This window comes from Pseudorca crassidens, chromosome 9 (assembly GCF_039906515.1).
Source record: "Pseudorca crassidens isolate mPseCra1 chromosome 9, mPseCra1.hap1, whole genome shotgun sequence".
NCBI lineage: Eukaryota > Metazoa > Chordata > Mammalia > Artiodactyla > Delphinidae > Pseudorca > Pseudorca crassidens.
In genome coordinates this window covers 44,296,875-44,317,870 of record NC_090304.1, presented here as the reverse complement: position 1 = coordinate 44,317,870, position 20,996 = coordinate 44,296,875, and the positions used below count along the sequence as shown (strand labels likewise).

At 49.4% G+C, this 20,996-nt stretch overlaps 1 protein-coding gene, 1 long non-coding RNA gene and 1 pseudogene across 5 annotated transcripts in view; 2 read left to right on the top strand and 1 right to left on the bottom strand.

Moving 5' to 3' along the window:
* The window catches only part of GALNT18 (polypeptide N-acetylgalactosaminyltransferase 18), a 362,747-nt gene that overhangs the window by 273,765 nt on the left and 67,986 nt on the right, over positions 1 to 20,996 (bottom strand). The window lies entirely within an intron of this gene.
* LOC137231284 (uncharacterized) lies at positions 1,886 to 20,430 on the top strand. Its single transcript, XR_010946444.1, has 3 exons — positions 1,886 to 1,964; positions 6,270 to 6,382; positions 20,334 to 20,430. It is a non-coding gene; the product is annotated as an uncharacterized lncRNA (long non-coding RNA).
* On the top strand, positions 14,684 to 15,572 carry LOC137230469 (dihydrofolate reductase pseudogene; annotated as a pseudogene).

Here is a 20,996-nt window from a genome sequence, read left to right as displayed (position 1 = left end):
TTGGTAGCTGGAAAAGATGGAAGAAATTCCCACCTGCTTGGAGTCAGGGAAGGGTTTGGAAAAAGCTCCAGAGATAGTGTTGACATTTGCATTAAGGCCACTAGGTGTTCACTAAACCAACAACAGATTGTTGGAAGAGAGGAAGAGAACAGCATTCCAGAGCTAAGACTAAGGATGGAACCCCTAGACTAAGGATGGAAGAAGAATCATCTGCTTCTGCTTCCACTATGGCTTTTCTCTGCATAAAGAAAAAGAAAACCTAGCACAGAACCTGTATTTCACTCTCTGAGGCATTTTCAGATCAAATGTCCCTTACTGGTCCGCTGCTGGGCTGGCGGGGGCAGGGGTTTCTTGCTATGCCTGCAGATAATTTGTTTGCCTTGCAAATCTCTAGTCTGATGCAGTCAAGTCATTCCAGGACCAAAAAGGGACAATAATGATTATTCTTACGTGGTGCTGCAACTAACAGATTTTTCCTAAGTAAATGTCCACATGAGTTTCATTCAATGGAACTGTAAACAGAAGCCCACAAGCACTGCCACCACTACAGCAGTTTACCAATGAGAGGTACCAGGCCATGAGCAATGAAATATTTAAACTCCTTCAAGATTATATATATATATATATATATATATATATATATATATACACACACACACACACACACACATTTTTTTTAACAAGTCTAAATGTATTTATAAAACCAGGTTTCATTTTCTCTGTTTTGCTTCTCAAGCAGAGTTTTCTGGGCCTAACGAATCCCCCCCCAACCGCCAATCTTGTATGACCCCATCAAGCCAGGCATCTGTAATATAGGCTGTCTCCTATTTACTGCCTGATGGACACTAATGACTATCTATTTGCTTTAACTGTGAGTGGTAAAAGCCTGTCAAACTCAGGCACCCTGGCCGAAGACAGACAGAAGAGTCCCTATAGTTGCCCCTGCCCAAGACACTGACATCTCTAGATGCCAGGCAGGCAGGTGGCTGAGTATTTCTTGGGCACTTTCTACATGTTGGACATGGTGCTAAGCACTTTATCTGGGTTATCTCATTTAATCCTCGTGACAACCCCATCAGGTAGATCCTATGATTACCCCCATTTTACAGAGGAGGAAACTGAGACTTAGAGAATGTTATGGAAAGCCTATAAAGAGTAGGTGTCATATGAATAGAGTGTTACAGGATAACTAGCGACTAGCCAGGGGTTCAAAGAGAGGAAGGCCACCCAAGCAAACTGAACAACATGGATGAAGCCATGGAAATGAGGAAGACTACAGCTGGCCCTTGAACAATGAGAGTGTGAACTGTGCAGGTCCACTTATACCTGGATAGTTTTCCATAGTAAATGCTACAGTACTGCACGAGCCATAGTTGGTTGAATCTGTGGATGTGACCGAACCACAGATAGAAGGGCTATCTATAAATTACAGGTGGATTAACCTGGTGTTCAAGGGTCAACTATACTGTGTGTCTGGGGAAAGGTACAGAACAGGACGGCTTAGGCACATGGTACTTAGGTAGAATTGCCTAAAAATAAATCTGGGAAGGTTAGCCAAGGCCAAATTGTGAAGGGACTCAAATTTCATGCTCAAGCGTTTGGGCCTCTGACTCCAGGGACTGGACAAGTAACAAAGGAGGAAAGTGAGCAGGTGTGAGACAATAAGGAGTGGTAAGGACGGTGGCAAACTGGAAGGTACACACCCTTCAGTATGTAAAAGTATTCAAATTCTTTTTTTTTTTTTTTGGTAAGTGTGAGCTGAACTTGGCTCTTAGAACATCAGCTTACAAACACTAATAGTGAGAAGCTGATAAGATGATTAACGAGGGAATCATGTGGTTGGATCTCTTATTTTAGAGAGCTCCTCTGGCAACAGTGTGGATGACAGGCTCTGTGGGACAAGACTGAGGGCAAGAAAACCACTGAGGAAGAAGATGCAGGAAAGCAGCAAGAGATGATGCCAGGTAGGGCCCGGGTGATGGCAGTGGGGGGACAAAGTAATGGATCTGAGAAGGAAACATTAAGGAGAAAGAAACTGGCAGGACTTGAAAGCAATCAGGATGTAGGGGCGGAACGGTATGGGGGTTTCAAATATAATACCCAGGTTTGTGGTACAGACCACAGGGCAAAGATTTTTGTTAAACCCAGGGGGTAAGGGAGAAGAAGATGATGAGAGTTATTTTAGACAAGCTGATGGGCAAAGCTTTGACATTTCTGCTACCAAGCGAGGCCCACAGGGCTGATACGGGTCTTGGTCAAGACGCCTTGCTATCTGCATGGCTGAACAGCTGATGGGCCCACCCAAGATGTGCTCTTCAACTACTGCAGAGGACAACCTCTGCTGTAGTACACAGGGGTGAGCAAAAGCTCCTGGAGGTCCTAAGGAGGCACCTAAGGCTGGTGCCTATCCCCATGCTGTGCCAGGACACCCACTGATGCATGACGTCACCAGATACTAGGTGTGAGGGTAAATTTTGTGGGGCCATGACTGGGCCATAGAGTGTCCAGATAGTTGATCAAACATTACTCTGGGTGTGTCTGTGAGAGTGTTTCTGGATGTGATTAATATGGAATTTGGCAAACTGAGTAAAGCGGACTGTCCTCTTCTATGTGGGTGGGCCTCATCCAATCAGGTGAAGGCCTGAATAGAACAAAAAAGCTGACCCTCCACAAGTTATAGGAAACTCCTCCTGCATTACAGTTTGAGCTGAGATATCAGTCTTTTCTTGCTTTCAGACTGGGACTGAAACCTTGGCTCTTCTTGGAACACGAGCCTGCTGGCTTTGGAACTGGACCTACACCAGCAGCTCTCTAGCTTGCTGCCTATAGATTTAGGGATTTCTCAGCCTCCATAATCACGTGAGCCAATTCCTTATAATAAATCTCTTTATTACACACACACACACCCTGTGGTGGTTCTGGTTTTCTGACTGATAAACCACATCAAAAAGGAGCAGGCCAGAACCCTGGCCCCTTGTCATCAGAGCTGGCTGGGCCAGCACGGGCTGCATGGAGTTACCTGAGTCTGAATGGGTCTAGTTCTCTCATGTAGGTTGGCCAGGAGAATATACAACAAAGACAGGAGATGGGTGCTCCCCATTTACTGAGCACCTATTGTATGCTAGTCACACTGCTGGGGGCTTTTCGTAGATCATTTATTTAAGCCTCACAGCAGGCCTAAGAGTTGGGCTCAAATATCCTCACTTTGCAGACAGAGAAACAAGGTTCAGGGCTTTAGCCAGTTACACAGCTGGTGGCCTAGATGCAAATATGATTCCATCTTGCTAAAGAGCTGTGTTCTCAGCACCCTCTACACTGCCTCCCTAGCCAAGTGTCTCCTCTAGGGATGGAAGAACAGCCAGGAGTGGAGAGAGGATGAATTTGACCATAGCATGCAAACTCCAGCTTGCATAGTCTAGTCCCAAAGTCCACAGGCGCCAGCCCTTCAGGGGACGAGATTGGCCAGGTATGGGCTCATGGAGGGGTGCGGTTTGATGTGTGGGACATGCATCCCACCCAGGCACTAATGAGTCATGCCAGCCTGGGATTCCTGGGGGAACTTGCAGCCCTGGAAGGAGTTCAGCCCTGCCCTGTCTCTTTGTATCTCTGTGATCCAGGGGGTCCTGGCACCAGGATGTGGTGCCTCCTGTCCCAGAACTGGCTGGTACCCATGGCACAGAGTCACCAGCTCTGTCTCCACTCTGCGCTGAGCAGATCACTCTAACTTACCCAGAAGGGGATTAAGCTGGGTGCTACAGATGCTGTCAGCAATCTCCTCTAACAGGTTTACCCGTTCTGACCAAACACCGACTGCACGTGTCTGTAAGCGTGTGTATGTATGAGAGACTGTTCATAGGTGTGTGCCTGTGAATGAGTGTGTATACCTGTGTAGCTCTCCTTGGTTCTCACACTCAGTATGGATTTTGCTACAGAAATATGCCTGCATCTTCCAGAAGGTCCTCTGAGTCCAGTCCCTGGCACTGCAGGACTCTTGGGCAGGGCAGCTGGGAGATGGCTCCAGTACCACAGATCTACTTAAATCCCACATGAGCAGCTTTTCCTGGAGCCCAGGCCTTCCTCATTTGTCAGGAACTTCCCCCTCCTCCCGGGGGCAGACTCATTCACATGCAAAGCCCCTCACAGAAAGGCCAGGCCAGCCAGAGAGGAACATTAGAGAGTTCAAGCTCGCTCTGCTCGCATGCACCACAGGCCAATAAATCGAAGACAAGGTGCTGAGGCAAGGGATACGACTTTATTTGGAAAGCCGGCAGACTGAGAAGACGGCAGACTAAAGTCTCAAAATAACCATCTTATCGGGGTTTGCATGCCAGTTTCTTTTATAGCACAGAGAGGGGGAGGAACCGAGGAAGTAAAGTAAAAAGGCCATACGTTTTGGAAGTAAAGTAAAAAGGCCATACGTTTTGCAAATATCCCCTGGAATGGCCAGCCTCGGGGAGGGGATGTGTTAATTTCTTCTGTCTTGCAGCCATCCGCGGGTGGACAGGGTCTGGATGTCTCCCTGATCAAAGGCATTTTGGTTTAACATTCAGGCAGGGGGCACGGTTCCCCAAGGCAGGCCATTATGTATAGACAGTATCCTTTTAGTGAACAAAAGCAATGGGAAGCAAAGGTTAAAGTAAAAGAAACAGATCCAACTCAGATCTGGCTCTTCCTTGTTACAGGAGAAGCCTGGAGAGGGCAAATTCCAGCCCTAAAATGGGCAGGGCCGGGAACTAGCTCCCTGCCACCTTAATATCTGCTCAATAACTTAAGGCAGTTTTTAAACGAAGTGGGCAAACGCCCTCCCTCCGCAGGTAACAGGAAGATAGACCCTTTCTCTCTGCTGCTGCTGCCGGGGCGGCCCTATTTCTGCCACCAGGAGATGCCTTCAAGGTGTGGACTCTCTCAGCAATATCAGGGCAATATCAACTGAACCCAAAACCAAACAGCACTCTGAACAGACATACTCAATGTGCAAATGGGCAAGACAGGCCCATAAGCTTTGCTATCCGGGGTGCCTTTTGCAGTTTACCCTTCTGGAAGCCAACCTGCTCAAAAAAATTGTGCTGCAGGCATCTTACTGAGGAAAAGGAGTGGCAGACCATTGACCATTTAGTTGTGGAGCTCTCACAGGCCGCACGGAGCTAGGATTTGAGACGGAGGTCCCGACCACCGTTCTCTGCTGCCCACCACCTGGACTAAATCACCTGTGGGGTCCTTCAGAGTTCACAACCCAAGGCCACACTGGTCAGCTTTGTCAGCCTGCAGAGAGCACGCACGCACGCTCTTGTCAATCAACACTGCAAACAACATTGCAATCAACACTGCATCACCCAACACTGCTGGGTGCTGACTGGAAGCTCAGCCTGGGGCCACCAACTCCCAGCTCCTGGGAAAGCCCTGATGAGATGAAACAGTGTTGGAGGGGGCAGAGCCGGGGATGTGAAGCCAAGGGGCCAGAGACTAGGAGTGCCTCTGGGGCCTCGAGGAGGTGAGGGCGTGGCCAAGTCACTCACAGAGGACGGCACATGACGCCCATGTCCACTCCGAGCTGGGCACGCTCTGAGGACGTGACTCCAGCCAGCTGCAGCCCTTGCCCGGGGCCATCACTGTACCTCTCACGCCTCCTGAACACAGGCACTGGGGCAGAAAGAGAAAACACTACACATAGATTTATCTCAAATATGTACAAACCCACTGCTGCCTTCAGCAAAGACTAGGGAGGCTGGAAGCCAATCGTGGTTTCTCATAAACGACTGAAGCATTACAGTGTATGGGCTTTGAGAAAATCCTGCACAAAGCCCCATCCACAGGCCTCTCAGAGCCCCTCCAGCAACATGTGGGAGGGGCTTGGGAATCACCCAGCTGCACCGTGCCTGCCCAGCCCCTCTCCGGCCCGCTCGCCCCTCCTGCCTGCAGGAAGAAGCTCTGGCTGGCCTATGCGTGCCTGTGCAGGAGCGTCCACCATGCATATCCCTGCTGCTGACTCTCCATTTGCACCCTCTCAAGAGTCCACTCTTCGCTCTTCCCTGCCAGGCTCTGTTCCCTGGAAGGAGGCTCCTGCCTAGAGCATCACCCAGCCTCCCTTGGTAGGGCTCAGCCGATGGGAGGCATGGCAGAAAATCGGAGCATAAGAGGGGAATGGTGGGGGGACACATCTCTGGCAGTATGCCATGTCCTGTGACTATCGCTCCTGCCAGGCTGCATCACTTCCAAGACTCAGGCTCTCTCCTACCTTGGTAACACTATTTCTTCCCTTGTTCCACCAGCCCTAGGTGTGGCAGAGCTTCCTCGCATTGTGGGTCTCTGGACACCGCACCATTCTTGACCTTTAACTCCATCCTTACCTCTTCGTTATGGCCTCTGTATGTGAAACAATGGGGTGAGTCCTGATTTGTGCCAGTTCCCTTCTGATAGGTATGAATGTACATGTCTATATGATGCACGTGCGTGTGTGAGTGTGGGTACAGGCAGGCTATACACACGTTCAGCCCTGTGCGTGCATCCCGACACACGCCCGTGACTCAGCTTTTCCCTGAACTTCCAAGGCTGACAGAAGGAAACCATCTGTGGGCGTCCACCTCTGTATCCAAGAATTCCCAGTACCTACTCCCATCCTGATGCCATTTTGAAATGTTTAGTCTAGGTCTCTGCCTGACCCTACTCGATGGTAAACTCCTTGAGCGCAAGGAAAGAAGGGGGGAGTGGGAGACAGCAGGAAGGAGGAAGGGAGACGAAAGGAGAGCGGAGCAGAAGAAAAAGCTGACTATCATTCATTGAATACCTGCTGTGGAGCCATTTCTCTATTCTAAAGACCATGTAGATAATCAGTCTCATTTTACAAGTGGGAAGCCCGGGCGCAAAGGTCAGGGGGACAATTCAAAAACCACACAGCTAACGAGCAACCGTAGGTAAGTGCAGGCCCTGCCCCATCCCAGGCCACCGTGCTGTTTTGTTGCCCCCCCCACCAGGACCATAGTTACAGCCAAATAGGAGGTGCTCAATCAATGCTTGTAAAACTGAATCTGAGAAGGAAATCCAATGGCATGCTTAAGTCCAAAGAGAAAGCTCACAGTCCTGGAGAGGGCCAAACTGCTCAAGGCCTGAGCTCAGGTCGTCTTGAACAACACACAGATGGTGTCGATGGCTGCAGTCCTACAGAAGACACCAGGGCTTCCCTGGAGCTGCTTCGAGGCCGGTCCTTAGTCAAAGCCAGGGTGTTGGTAAGTTGCCAGACAAGGGCTTTCTGATGGTCAGGTACATGGTTGAGAATCAGAGCATCAGGAGAATTGAGCTGCTAACACATCCCTCAGCCTACTCCCGAGCAAGGCTGGGGTGGGAACTCAACGGCAGATAATTTGCAGACAGTCTATGTCACCGATAGAAACTGAAATGCCAGGTAACTAAGTAGACAGCAATGAGGATGCTTAATAATTATAATAATAATGATAACTAGACATCCTCTGAAGGTCAGATGGCTCAGAGTTTGGGATCTGTTCAGGGGCCAGAGTGGGGCCTGGGCACACCTGCTCCATCATAGTGACCAGATGTCATCCTGGTCCCTTGTCTACCCCTGCTACTCCCCAGCCATTAGTTAATTTCTAGGCCCCTAAAAATCTTGCGGTTGTCTGGCCTCAGAGGTACCCGCCTATCTTGCCACAACTAGCAAGAGCTGCTGCTGAGCTGCCCGCAGGAAGAAGCTCTGTCTTCACAGCAGCCCTAAAGTGTGATATATAGTGAACAGAGGAAAAACTGAGGCTAGGCCAATTTGCCAGCAGTCACACAGCTGGTAAGTGATGGAATGGGATTCAAACCCAGGTCTGCCCTGTTCCAAATCCTGCCATCTCTGCCACACCCAATGACGCCAATGCCCTCCAATCCCATTCAAATGCCACAGTGCTTCTTATCCCCAAAGTAGAAGCGTGTAGGTCTCCCTAAGGAGCCACCGGGAGCGAGGTGACAGTGGCTCAGAGACAGACACGAAACATCTCCAGATCGGCAGAGCCGGCCCCCACGGCACTGAGTCAGGGCTCACTGTGGGCAGCCTGATCTCTCCACGATGCCGGCTCTCCACAACAGCTATTTATAAACCTCATTTGTACAAACAGGACGGTGTATTCTGGCTTTTTTCCTGCACTTTAAATAACCAAGTTATGGATGACGGAAACAGAATGGAAATGTTATCCAAGCCCAGGTTTGCCCGGGCGCACGTCTATATATCCGATAGCTTCTCCTGCTGCCACTTCTAATAGACTCCTCTCCTCTCTGCCTCATTATCTCCTGCTCTCCTTTGTGCTCCTAAACAAAGGCAAGATGGGCACACAGCCAGGGCTTGCTTACCCCCGACCTGGCAGAGGGAGCAGCCATGCTCCCAGGCCCCTCAGGAAATGACAGTACAAAGACCTAACATGGATTGAGCCCTTACTAGGTGCCAGGACTGTACGTTGTCTCATTCAATCCTCATCATTCCCCATGCTATGACCCCTATTTTACAGATAAGGAAACAGGCTTAGAGAGGTCAAGCAGCTTGCCCAAGGTCACACAGCTGGAAGGTGATGAAGCCAAGACTCAAACTGGGGCAACCTGACCCTGGCATCCAGGCCTTTGACTATAGCCCGTTGGTTCAGGCCCCTGGCCACAGCTAGTCAGCCCTAACAAACTCCAGTGATGATCCCTAACACCAAGGTAATGGCTCCCAAGGGAGGCCAATATTCAAAGAGGCAGAGGATGACCATGGGATCTCCCAGGGCCCTCTGCAAGCCAAATCTGGAGGCACTGAGCCCATGGCAGGTGTAATATGAAAGGAGAGCTCTGACCAGCCATTTGGTCTCACCCTTACCCTTAGTAATGGTTTTCAATCATTCAGTCAGTCATTCAACAAACATTTGTGGAATATCTACTCCATGCCAGACCCGGTGCTGGGTGCTGCTCATGCAAAGGTAAAGATGACACAGTGTTGTCCTCAAGATGCTCAGCCAGTCAGGAAGACAGATGAGAACGCAGTGGCCGAGTCAAAGGCACCCACACGCCCAATGAGGTGCAGAACTATCCCTGCCCAAGACGTGCGGTTGCCACCCTACTGCCGTTCTGCATGACTTGAAAACTTCCATCTTTTCCCCAATCCATCTTCTTTTCCCCTGGCATTTCCCTTGTTTTAATTAGTAGACAAATAGGACCTGTGCAATCCTTGCCGGCTTCTTGATGAGTTCTCCATGCTGTGCTTACAAATGCAACTGCAGACGAATTGCTCCTGCCACCTGTCCAGGGAGATATGCTGGTGGCCTTTAAACGTTCGATTCTGTTGATGCCCCTTATGCAGCAGGGCCACCTGTCCAGGGAGATATGCTGGTGGCCTTTAAACGTTCAATTCTGTTGATGCCCCTTATGCAGCAGGGCCACCTGTCCAGGGAGATATGCTGGTGGCCTTTAAACGTTCAATTCTGTTGATGCCCCTTATGCAGCAGGGTCACAGAAGTCTGCCCGAATCTTCTTCAGTGTGGGAGGAAAACAGCTCAATGCAGTGGAGACAACAAGGGGTGGGGAGCCAGCAGGCCTGGTTCGGGTCCTGGCTTTGCCATTGTCTTCTGAGTGACCCCAGGCAAGGCTGTTAACTTCTCTGAAGCTCTATTTCCTTATCTTTAAATAGAGGAGATTGGATGAGGCACTCCACCAGGTCCCTTCCAAAGTCCCAGGGAGCATCACTGTGGCTCTCAGCCCACAGCCCCGGTGCTTTCTATATCACACAAAAGAATGTGTGAAGAATTCTGTTGGTGAGGCAGACCCTGGCCCCACCACCTGGAGACTTGGGCACTCTGGTACCTGGATAAAAAGCATGAGATTCTGAGCGGGCAGACATGGGCACTCCTGGTTCTGCCACAGAGCAGCTCTGGAACACTGGGCGAGTCAGTGAACTTAAAGGAGCCTCAGTTTACTCATCGGTAATATGATGACAACAATACTTTCTTCGTTGGGTTGATGTGAAAATTCATTTGAAATAATGTGATTGTTGGCATATGGCAAAGCTCTGGGTGCAGTCTCCTGAGTCATTTTTTTCTGTGTTGCCTCTGTTGTCCTACGGGGCCAAGTTCCGATGTCCTAGGGCTGACCCCTTGCTCCCCTGGGCTCCAATTTCCAGGGCTGGGCCCTGAGCCGGTGCCACTCCTCAGGGAGCACGCCCCTGCTCTGCCCCAGCCGGATGGCTAGGCCCAGCTGCCATTGGCCGGACCTTCTGAGCTCCCACAGAAGGTCCTGCTAGGTCCACCTGACCAACTGGTATGCAATAACTTCCTCCTTGGAAGTGTGGGTAATGCCTACAGGCAGATGTGTTCCAGACCTCTTCTGCCACCTCGGTGACCCAGGCCCACCCAACCTGACCCGTGAGTGCATTTCCTGCCTGGCCCACTACTTCACTCTGTTTCTACCCTGGGGACCATGTACCATGCTGGGCTCTGCCCTGCTCCCTGCTCACTCAGAAACATGCGTTTCTGCCCATTCCCTCACTTCCTGCAACTGCTTCTGGAGTGCCCACAAGAGTCACATGAAATCACCAGGAGGCCCTTTACCATGTGGAGAGTAGTCCCTCCCCAAGGAGCTCCAAGCCCCTCACCCACATCCTGTCCAAACACATACACAGTAACTCATGGGTTGGTCCAAGCAAGCTGGTCTTTCAATCTCCATTCTCTATCCAACTATTCTGGACTATTCTTTGAAGGATTCTGTACAGGGAAAGACCTGAATTATCAAGACCTTGGGCTAGACTGGGCCCATGGAAAAGACCACCCAGCAGAAAGAATAAGAAAAGGTTTCATTCATGGAGTCCCAGGCACTTTATATATATTACCTTGTTGAACTTGACCCAACAACTCAGTGACACAGGTACTGCTCTCACCTTTATTTTACCAAAGACAATCAGACCGGTTAGCAAAGTTCCCAAGATCATAACACTACTAGGTACCAGGCCAGGCTGTCCAGCCGGGTCTGCCCCAAGGCCCAGTGCTAAGCCACGTTGCTGTCCCACCTCCCAAGGGAGGCAAGGAGGCTAACCTGGCAGGGCGGGGAGAAGAGGAAAGGGTGCAGAGCTTCCCTTCCTTCGTCTTCCATCATCGCTCAAGACCTGATTGGACACGGCTGTTCTGATCTCTGCTAATTCCTGCCTCCCCTACACCAGGTTCTTCCTCTATAGCTCTTTTGTCGAGAAAACCAGCCAAGACCCTCAGCAACTCCAAACTTTGGAAGGGAAGATTGAGACAAAGGGAAAAGTCCCCCGGTGTCTGCATGCCACTTAGATCACAGCTAGAGAGATTCTCCGAAGACAAGGCTTTATAGAGTTTGCTAATGGGGTTGAGCAAAATGATGTTTTGCTTCATACATGGTGGTCACACACAGGGCTTCTTTCACCACCACTGTGGCTTGTTCAATTCCTTCAAGGCAGAACTGTGTGTCAGGAAAGAACAGGGCTTGGCTAAAGCCAGTCAGCATCATTACCTAAACTTCTTTACTTTCCTGGAATGCATGCGATGCCCACGCTCCCTGGATCTCCCAGGTCGTCTCATGCAGTTACATTTCACTCTCTACAGTGAAGGCTCGCTATGGGTCAGGCATTGTTGTAAGTGCTTCATCAATATTAACTCAGCCAATCCTTCTAACGACTCTGGGGGATAGGTGCTACTATTAGTCCTACTCCAAAAATAAGGAAACTGAGGACAGAGAAGTTGTATAACTTGCCCAAGGTCACACAGCTAGTAAGGGGCAGAGCTGTGATTCAAACCCAGACAGTCCAGTGCCACAGTCTGTATGTTTAACCACTGTGCTACCCCAGTCTGCATTTGCTAGGGATCATTCCATATACAAACACAGGCAGATATATCATTATACATTTATAACACGTTTAAAATGGATTGCCAAGTCAGAAAAAAAAAATCCCTTCTCTAACCATGTTTCTTAGGAGAGAGTTTAGAAATTGTGGTCACCCAGAGACAGGTGATCACGTTTTTAAGGGGAAAACATTTTGTAGGTCTGCATGGTGTCTAGACAGAAAGCTGAGGAGAAAGGATTTGTCCATGTGCATCTCCAGGGCTGCCCAGGGAAGAGGAGCATGATTTGAGGTGACAGCGCCTACTGATTAGTCAGAAATAGCCCAGCCGTGGAGGAGAGCCAGCCACGAGGCTGGCCAGGGCTGGAAAAAAGAGCTTTTAAAGCAATGCTGCCCAAAATCTAGTCCTTGGACTTCCTGCAACAGGGTCACCTGAGGATTTTGTTACAAACACAGATTCAAAACCTTACCCCAGACCCATGAATGGGAATCTCTGGGGAGGGAGGGAGGAAGGAATGGGAGGGGTTATAACCCCCAACCCTGAATCTATAACAAGACCCCCCGGGGGTTCTGATGACCGGGAAGTTTGGAATCCTCTGCTGTAAAACCTGACGTCTCTATTTGCCATAAGTGTCTGTGCCCCATGCATCCTTGGGAAATACGAGTCGGCCACCAGAATAAACCATGCCCTACAGCCCAGCCCCAGATACACGGCGGAGTATGATCTGATACTGATATAATATATTAACATCAATCATGAGCGCTACTGATTATTAGCATTTACTGCGTGCCAGACACTGCTAGTGCTTTCCCAATCTTATCTGTGCTCATTCTCATCACAGCCTTGTGCTGTAGTTGTGGCCAACCTTGATTTGCTGATGATGAAATTAAGGCCTAGAGAGTCTGGGTGACTAGCTCAGGGCTACACAAAAAGCAAGCAGCGGAGATGGAATTCAAACCCGTTCTGTCACTTTGACCGTTCTGGCTCTGAGCACAAGGTCAGTGCTGCAAGCAGGCCACCTTCTGCCATCATCCCCAGGGCCATACTGGGGCTGGGAAGGCCACCGGGTGAGGAAGCTGCTCTTCCAGATGCACACCCATTTCAGCCGATCCCCCAGGGGCGTCTGTCCTCCTATTCTGACACCAGCCAACGTGCTGGGGCAATACCAGCTCCATTAGGCCCGAGTCTGCAGGATGGGAGAGGCCAGGGTGTCATCACCTGAGGCAAACACTTTGATGCTGGAAAAAACAAGCCTGAGGCCTCAGAGCCTGAGGGGCTCCTCTGGGGACCTCACACAGCTGGCCTTCTGCTGATGGAATGGCGTCCGCTGACCTGAGGGGGAATCCTCACTTCCGAGATGTGTGCCTCAGGAAGGCTGCTCACCCTTTCCGCAAATCTATAAATGGTGACAATGACCACGGCCTCACTCGGCGTCTGGGAGGATTACAGTTGACCACATGGAAAAGGTGCTTTCCCAGCCCCCGGACCACACACTGTAGGTGCTCAGACCTCCCCCGCTTTCTCCTGTTGCCTTCTTTAATTTCTTGGTATCATCCCCATCTGGACAGTGCTGCCAGATCTCCTACCCCAGCCCTCAGGACAGAAAGTCCAAGAACCTGGGGGCTCCTTTGCTGGCAGGGGTACCCCACATCCGCCCACCCTCCCGCCCTCAGAGCTCTGAAGGCCCTCAGCCTTCCTGTTTACTCAGCCCAGGACGTAGGCTTCCCAGCGGCAGGGCCATAACTGTCTTGCTCTCTCTCTGCTCTTTCCCTGGGCTAGGAGAGTGCCCGGCAGGGAGTAGGTGCTCAGTTCATGCTGAATGAATGAATTCAATCATCTGACAAAAGGGAACTGTGCATCGGCTCTGCGCGGGGCCCAGGGCTGATAACAAACCCATCTGGAGCTTGCGCTTCTGCCCTCACATCTGACACCCAGGCTCCCGCTCAAGGGCTCCAGACTGATGGAAGGCGCCTTCCTACCCACCATGCTCCTCTTGCCTCGAAGTGCGGCTAAGTCAGCAGTGGAGCCTCACTCTTCTTCTCCCTTCACTTTTGTCCTGGGGACAAACCTCCCCGAGAGAGATGCTCAGACCATGGCCTCCTGGAACTTGCCATGTAGGCCCAGAGTTGGAGCTAAACCCAGAGGCCTCTCCCGACGAGGAAGCAAGTAGCCGTCTCTTGGTCTGGCCACCCCTCCAGAGAGCTGTCCTGACACATTCTCACTGCTCACATCCTCCTGCAGGAAAATCCACTTTCAAGACAGGAAGAGACACAGGCCTGAGCCAGAGAAGCCTCATGCTCACCTCTCAGAAGGCCCCAGGAGGACCCAGCTCCAACAGTGGCAACACCAAGCAGTCGTGAGGTTGGATTGCTAGGAGCACAGAGGGAAGCTGTCCACAGGGAAGCCTGAGAAGGGTTCCAGGGCCCCTGGCTCCCCACCAATGAACTAATGGAGCCATCTCAACTACTTCAGTTTATTTACTGATCATCAAAGACTCTCCTCAAAAGTTGGAAGAAAAAAAAAAAATGTCATGAAGAACCTAGGGGTAAAACAGGAATAAAGACACAGACCTACTAGAGAACGGACTTGAGGATATGGGGAGGGGGAAGGGTGAGCTGTGACAAAGCGAGAGAGAGTCATGGACATATACACACTACCAAACGTAAGGTAGATAGCTAGTGGGAAGCAGCTGCATAGCACAGGGAGATCAGCTCGGTGCTTTGTGACCACCTAGAGGGGTGGGATAGGGAGGGTGGGAAGGAGACGCAAGAGGGAAGAGATATGGGAACATATGTGTATGTATAACTGATTCACTTTGTTATAAAGCAGAAACTAACACACCATTGTAAAGCAATTATACCCCAATAAAGATGTTAAAAAAAAAGCTGGAAGAAGAAAAATTTCACGCCAAGCTGGTGGGTAATCCCCATGTTGGTGTGACGTGCTAGCTCGGAAGTATTTTCTGCTGCTGTCGTGGTTCGTCCGCTAAACTGCATTGTTGCTGGGTCCCAGAACACGGGCATAGGCTAGAACGGGGACCTGCCCTGGCCCCGGCTCAGGAAAGATTACAGGTATTTCCAAAGAATGACCACAACCTCTTCAGTAGAAGGTAAACAGAATTTGGTGATGACGGGCAGGAAAACCTGTTCTCCATTCCAGAGAAGAATGGACCTTTAAAGGACACAATGAATATAGTTCTCAGTAGAGAACTCAAGGAACCTCCACAGGGAGCTCATTTCCTTGCCAAAAGTCTGGATGATGCCTTAAAACTTATTGAGCAACCAGAATTAACAAATACAGTGGACATGGTTTGGGTAGTGGAACGCAGTTCTGTTCATAAGGAAGCCATGAGCAGGCCAGGCCATCTTAGACTATTTGTGACAAGGACCATGCAGGAATTTGAAAGTGACACACTTTTTCCAGAAATTGATTTGGAAAAATACAAACTTCTCCCAGATATCCAGGTGTTCCTTCTGATGTCCAGGAGGAGAAAGGCATTAAGTACAGATTTGAAGTATATGAAAAGAACAATTAATGTGAAAGTGTTTTCTGATCTATTTCAAGCCTCCTCCTGCCCCCCCCCAAAATTATGTATTTTTTGTTGTAGAGACATTTGTTGACTTTAGATCTATGGATAATTATTTCTAAGCAAAGTACTTTTATTCCCCATTAATCTTAACTAGACTGTATCAGATACCATTTGTGAAACATTTCTTTGCTGTAACTGCCTGAATGCCCATCAGGAGTCAAGAATAGGTGACCAGCACCTGCCTAGGGTAGAACAGCTACCAAGACAGTCCGAAGTGGGAGAGTCCCCTGGTAGCATGAGCTGAACCCAGAGCCTACAGAGCTAGGAGCTAGGCAGATGGGTCCAAAGGTCAGAAATGGATTATAAACAGAAGAGCTAGCATTCAGGTATTAAAATTAGATCAACACAGGGACTGTGAATTACTTTATATCACACTTCTTAAAAAAAATTCTGTTCACTCAGACCAGGAGTCAATAAGTTGAAAACTCCAGGATATTCCACAGGGATAGTAAAGAGACAGGTACAAGACTACCTTTTCCGCTGTTAAAGGAGAAGGTCTAAGACCTTAAAAAACTCTGTTTCTGATCTTCAATGAGATTGCATGGAACGTCACAATGATAGAACAAGAACTGGCTGCTCGTTACAAAAAAGAATAACCTAATATCAAGCATAATGGCTAAAATTAAAACTTCAAAGAGGTAATAAATTGAGAATGAATACTGCTAGAAACCAACATTAGTAAGTTAGAAACTAAACTTCACAGAATTAAAAAATGAAAATTAAAACATGTTTTACCCATCACGTTAGCGAAGATTTAGATTAAGTACCCAAAAAAAAGAAAAATAGCATTTTCTGCCTTATAAATTGGTACAACTTTTTAGAGTGTAAGTTAGCAATATCAATTGAAATTCAAAATATTCTGGGTTTGGACCCAGAACTTCCACTTCTGCAAATTAATCCTGAACAAAGAAATGGACCCAAGAGTACTTGTTGTAACTTTTTTTTTCAAACTTGGGAACAGCCCAAATGTTGATTAATAAGAAATACCAACCAATATGTCTATAAAATGTAACATCTGCAGCAGCCAAAAAGAATGAAGTACTGACAGAAAAACGCCCCAAACTGCTAAGTAAAAGAAGCAAATTGTGTATAATACTTAAAATGTTTAATAAATGTTCATGTGTGGGGAAAAGCATGCGGCAAACTGTTAAAAAAGAAAAGAAAAGAAAAGCCGGAAGAAAAGCTATGTCTGGATCTTAGGGAGCAAAACAGAACAGAACAAAACCAGAGCACCAAAGTGTTAGCAGGTGCTACCAAAAGAGGGGTCGGAAATAAAGAAGACAGCGTCTCAGGCTACCAAGGAAGTCGATGGTGGACCGGAATTTTCTTTACACAAACGTGATGTATGGCTTTGGGACACAGCACCTGGCAGAGACAAGGGGCACCTCTATTCCCAGTACCAACCCCAGGGAGGGTAGAAGAGGGCACTGGGCCAGGGACCAGAAAGCCATGGTGGCACTGCAGCCCAGCCCTTCCCAAGCTGGGCAACCTAGGACGAGGGGCTTAACCTCTCTGGGTCTCTGCTTCCTTCTCTGAAAACTGAAGGAGTCAGACTAGATTATCCTAAACACATTCTGTGGTACCATAAACTCTTTTTCACCTTCCATGTCAACAGTTTAGACAGAGATAGTCAGTTCTGTCATCTTCTCCAGCGCTGAGACGGTGTCCTTGTAACCTTGGCAAAGGGCCCTGGAAGGTGCGTGGTAATTGTTTCTCTGCCTCGTTGCTATGGAAACTTGCAACTCTTGCATCCCTGGTGCTAGGACAACAGCCTGCCTGGAACTCCTGGGTGGTTTAGGTTTGTTTTGTCCACATGCGTTGTAGGCGCACTGAAGTTTTCCCAGAGCTGAAGGTGGTGGCTTGCTGATATGAGCCACTGATGTTCCCCCTTCAATTACCAAGTTTCACTAGAAAGCTTGGGATCGTGACAATCGCGTTAGCAGCGCTGATGCTTCACCGAGGGGCTCCCACAATTAGCGCACCCCTAGGCCCTGGAGACTGATTCCTGATCTGCCTTCTGCAGGTTCCCCTGGGCTTGCTCTGAGACTTTGGGGTGACCCTTTATTACTTTCCTGCCACCTCTAATGAGACATACGCTTCAAAAAGTTGCCCTCAACAAGCACTGAAAGATACAGCAGCACCTCTGTGTGACTCCCTCTGACCATGAAAACACATCAACACAGCAGACACGTGTGTCAGAAAGCAGGTCTTCTAGTGCCCAAACAGGAAAGTGTAACCGGCAGAAAGGCTGCTGATGGCGGTGCTGTATACTCAAATTCTGTTTTGTCAGAGAGGGAAAACGGGTTAGAAAATCCTCCCCGTCTATAGTAACCCTATAAAATGCATCAGATTTGCTCCAAGTTTTGTGCAATGTTACAACTCTCTTTTCAATAGTGGTAGTGAATTTGGAAACCAGAAATGTGATCATTGAGGCATGCCGCCTGGCTCCTGATGAAACAGAGCGAGCAACAGGCTTCCTGGCTTGCCCACATCCAGTCCTGAGACCACAGCGTTCCGCACTGGCTGAGATTAATGGGGTAACACTGTGGCTGCCAACATTTCTCACTGTCACACTCTGCACCTATAAGCTCTTTGACCCTCCCTCCCCAAACAGGGCAACCTGCCACCGCCTGAACAATTGCCTGCTTTTCCACGCATGCTTCACACGCAGAATCAACCCCAACTCCTCTCTCTCACCTTCCCATACCTGATTGGTCACCAAGTCTTCCTCAAACTCCACCTCTATTTCCTCCACTACTGTGCTAGTTCCCACCCACGGCATTTCTCACCTGCACTCATCCAGTCATCTCCCAGTTGGACTCCTTGCCTTCAGCCTTACCCTCTCCAAGCCATCCTCCACCAGCATGGTCTTTCTAAACCGCAGATCTCATCATGCCACGCTACTTACTGTTCTTCCGTGGCTCTCCAAGGCTTGCACCATCAAGTCGTAATCCATTAGCCCGGCATATAAGGCCCTTCCTGCACTGGCCCCACCCCCAGGCCACCACTGTGGCAACAGTTCTTCATCTAGCCCAACCCCCCTCCTCTTAAAACCTTCCTTCACCCTCTCTACCCTACCGGATAGAGCAAGTCATAGCCACCTCTGTGCTACCATAGCAACCTGGGCTTCCTCCCCTTAGCGCTCCTAGTTCCACAACATCTGCATGTTTCTTTAGATATCTGTCTCACCTCCAGACCATGAGCTCTTTGTGGGCAGGGACCCCAACTTAGGCATTCTTGCAAAGAGCACGGTGCTGGCACACACTTAACAATTTTTCAATGAATGAATGAATAAAAAATACATGAATGAAGAACCTGCCATATGCTACTTGCTTTTCACATGCAAGTATAACTTTTCACATGTAGAATAACTCTTTCCACACCCTAGTTACAGAAAGCAAACAAGCCAAGCTCAAAGAGGAAGAACCTGGCTATCGAGAAGAGAATGTGCAGTGAAGAGGCGAAGAGTTAAGCTGCTTGGGTTCAAATCCTACCTCTACCATTTTCTAGCTGTGTGACTTCAGTCAACTTTCTTCACTTCTCTGAGCATCCGGAGGAAGAGTAAATAATCTGACCTTCCTCATAGGTTGTTGTAAGCATTAAATGTTACATAAAGTATGTGGAAAGGGTCTGGTGCAAGGCAAGTGCTCAACCAATTTTAGTTACTATTATTAGGGAGGCACCGGCTTCCCAGGTATTTCTGCCATTTAGTGAACAATGAGCTCTGCCCGAATGGCTGCCGTGTCTTAGATGTTTCTAGAGCCTCCATTTCAGGAAGTTGTTGAGTTAATTCCAGCCTTGCTGATCTGTGACAAGTGTGGGTCCTCAGGGGCAGAACCCAAGGGAAGGGTCTCAGGGAAAATGGCATCTCTGGCATAGGTGTCCACCATCAGAGCTTCATCCCCATCTCCTAAATGGGCCACCTCAGGCCCCAGTCCTGTGCCCATTCCCCTGGCTGGCTGAAATGACAGGGGCTTGGTGCAGGGTAAAGGGGGCTCAGTGGGGACTCTGGGAACCCTGCAGTCAGGAGATTGTCATGCCTTCAATATCTGGGTGGGGATGTCCCTTCTCTGCTACGGTCTTAGTCTGTTCAAGCTGCTAGATCAAAATACCTGCGTGGCTTAGAAACAACACAAAGTTATTTCTGACAGTTATGGAGACAGGAATTCCAAGATCAAGAGGCCAGCATGGCTGTGTTTTGGTGCGGGCCCTCTTCCTGGTTCACAGCCGGCACCTTCTCTCTGCGTCCACACAGATGGAAGGGGCTGGGGATCTCTCTGGAGCCTCTTTCATAAGGGCACTAATCCCATTCCCGAGGGCTCCACCCCATAACCTAATCTCCTCCCAAAGGCCTCACCTACTAATACCATCATCTGGGGGGTTAGGATTTCAATATATGAATCTGGGGGGGGGACTCAAACATTCAGACCATAGCAGCTACCCTGTCCCCGTCGTCTGCACCATCTCTGCACAGGGTGGTCACTCACAAGTGTTGCTGGAGCCTTTTTCACCCTGGGGGAATGGGGTGAGGCAGGCCAGGGGTGTGGGGAAGGGGACAGGGAAGAGTGGCATGGGGAAGGGCCTGGCTTTAGCGTTCAGCACACCAGCCCCGAGGCTCAGCTTCGCCCCAGCCACCCACTGACCTGCACAAATTCCATCTCTCCCAAAGTCCCAGGCTTGTTCATCTGTAAAGTGAAGGGCCCTAGCTTAGATCACCGTCTCCTGCATCCTGTGGCTCAGGGACGTGACCTGGGCTTCAAATGTGTTCGGGGGGGGGGGCGGGACGGGGGGACAGGAGAGGGTGCAGCATTGTTTCCCATTTCCTTCCCCCTAACTCCCATGCTGGTGCTTTGGGCTCTGGTGGCTTCAGGAAACACCCATTCTTCTTCAGACAGGAAAAGCCTTTTCTAAATAATTTTTCCTCTCTCTAGGTCCAAGCCAAGAAACCTGGAACAATAAAAAGCCAGCCCAGTCTTCTGTCATGATTGTCTGCAAACCTAATGAAAATGGATGCCTTGGGCTCTGGAATGGTGAACACGAGTCTTCCTCATCAGCCCGGAAGGTCCTCAGGCTTCAGTATCCCCTCCAAAGAAAAGAAGCAGATGGCCAGTGGACCCAACCAGGACACCAAGACCCCGTGGATGTGGGTGGCCCATCCTCCTCTGGCTCTCAGTTGTCAGCCTCAGAGAAACCAGGCACATTGTAATGGAAATGGAGGGGACCCAACCTTCAGTACATGTGGGGAGGGGGTGACTGTGTTCTGTGTGCCAGGAGTGCTGGGTCCTGCTGATTTATTTACAGAGACGTACCTTCCCTATTATTAATAATGAAACACTTGGATATCTACAGAGGTCTTGCTCTGTGTCAGGCACTACACTGAGTGCTTTGGCTGCATCAAGTCATAAAGTCATTTGGTTATTCAACCAAAAACTTAGCGCTCAGCGTGTGCCCGAAGCTGTGCTAGGCACTGGGGCACAATGTGAAGCCGTGGTTCCCTCACTCGGGGAGCTAACAGTCTAGGGTTATGGCTCTCAAACTTATGTGTGCATCCAATGAGAATCACCTGGTGTGTAATTCTGGGCCACGCCCCCAAA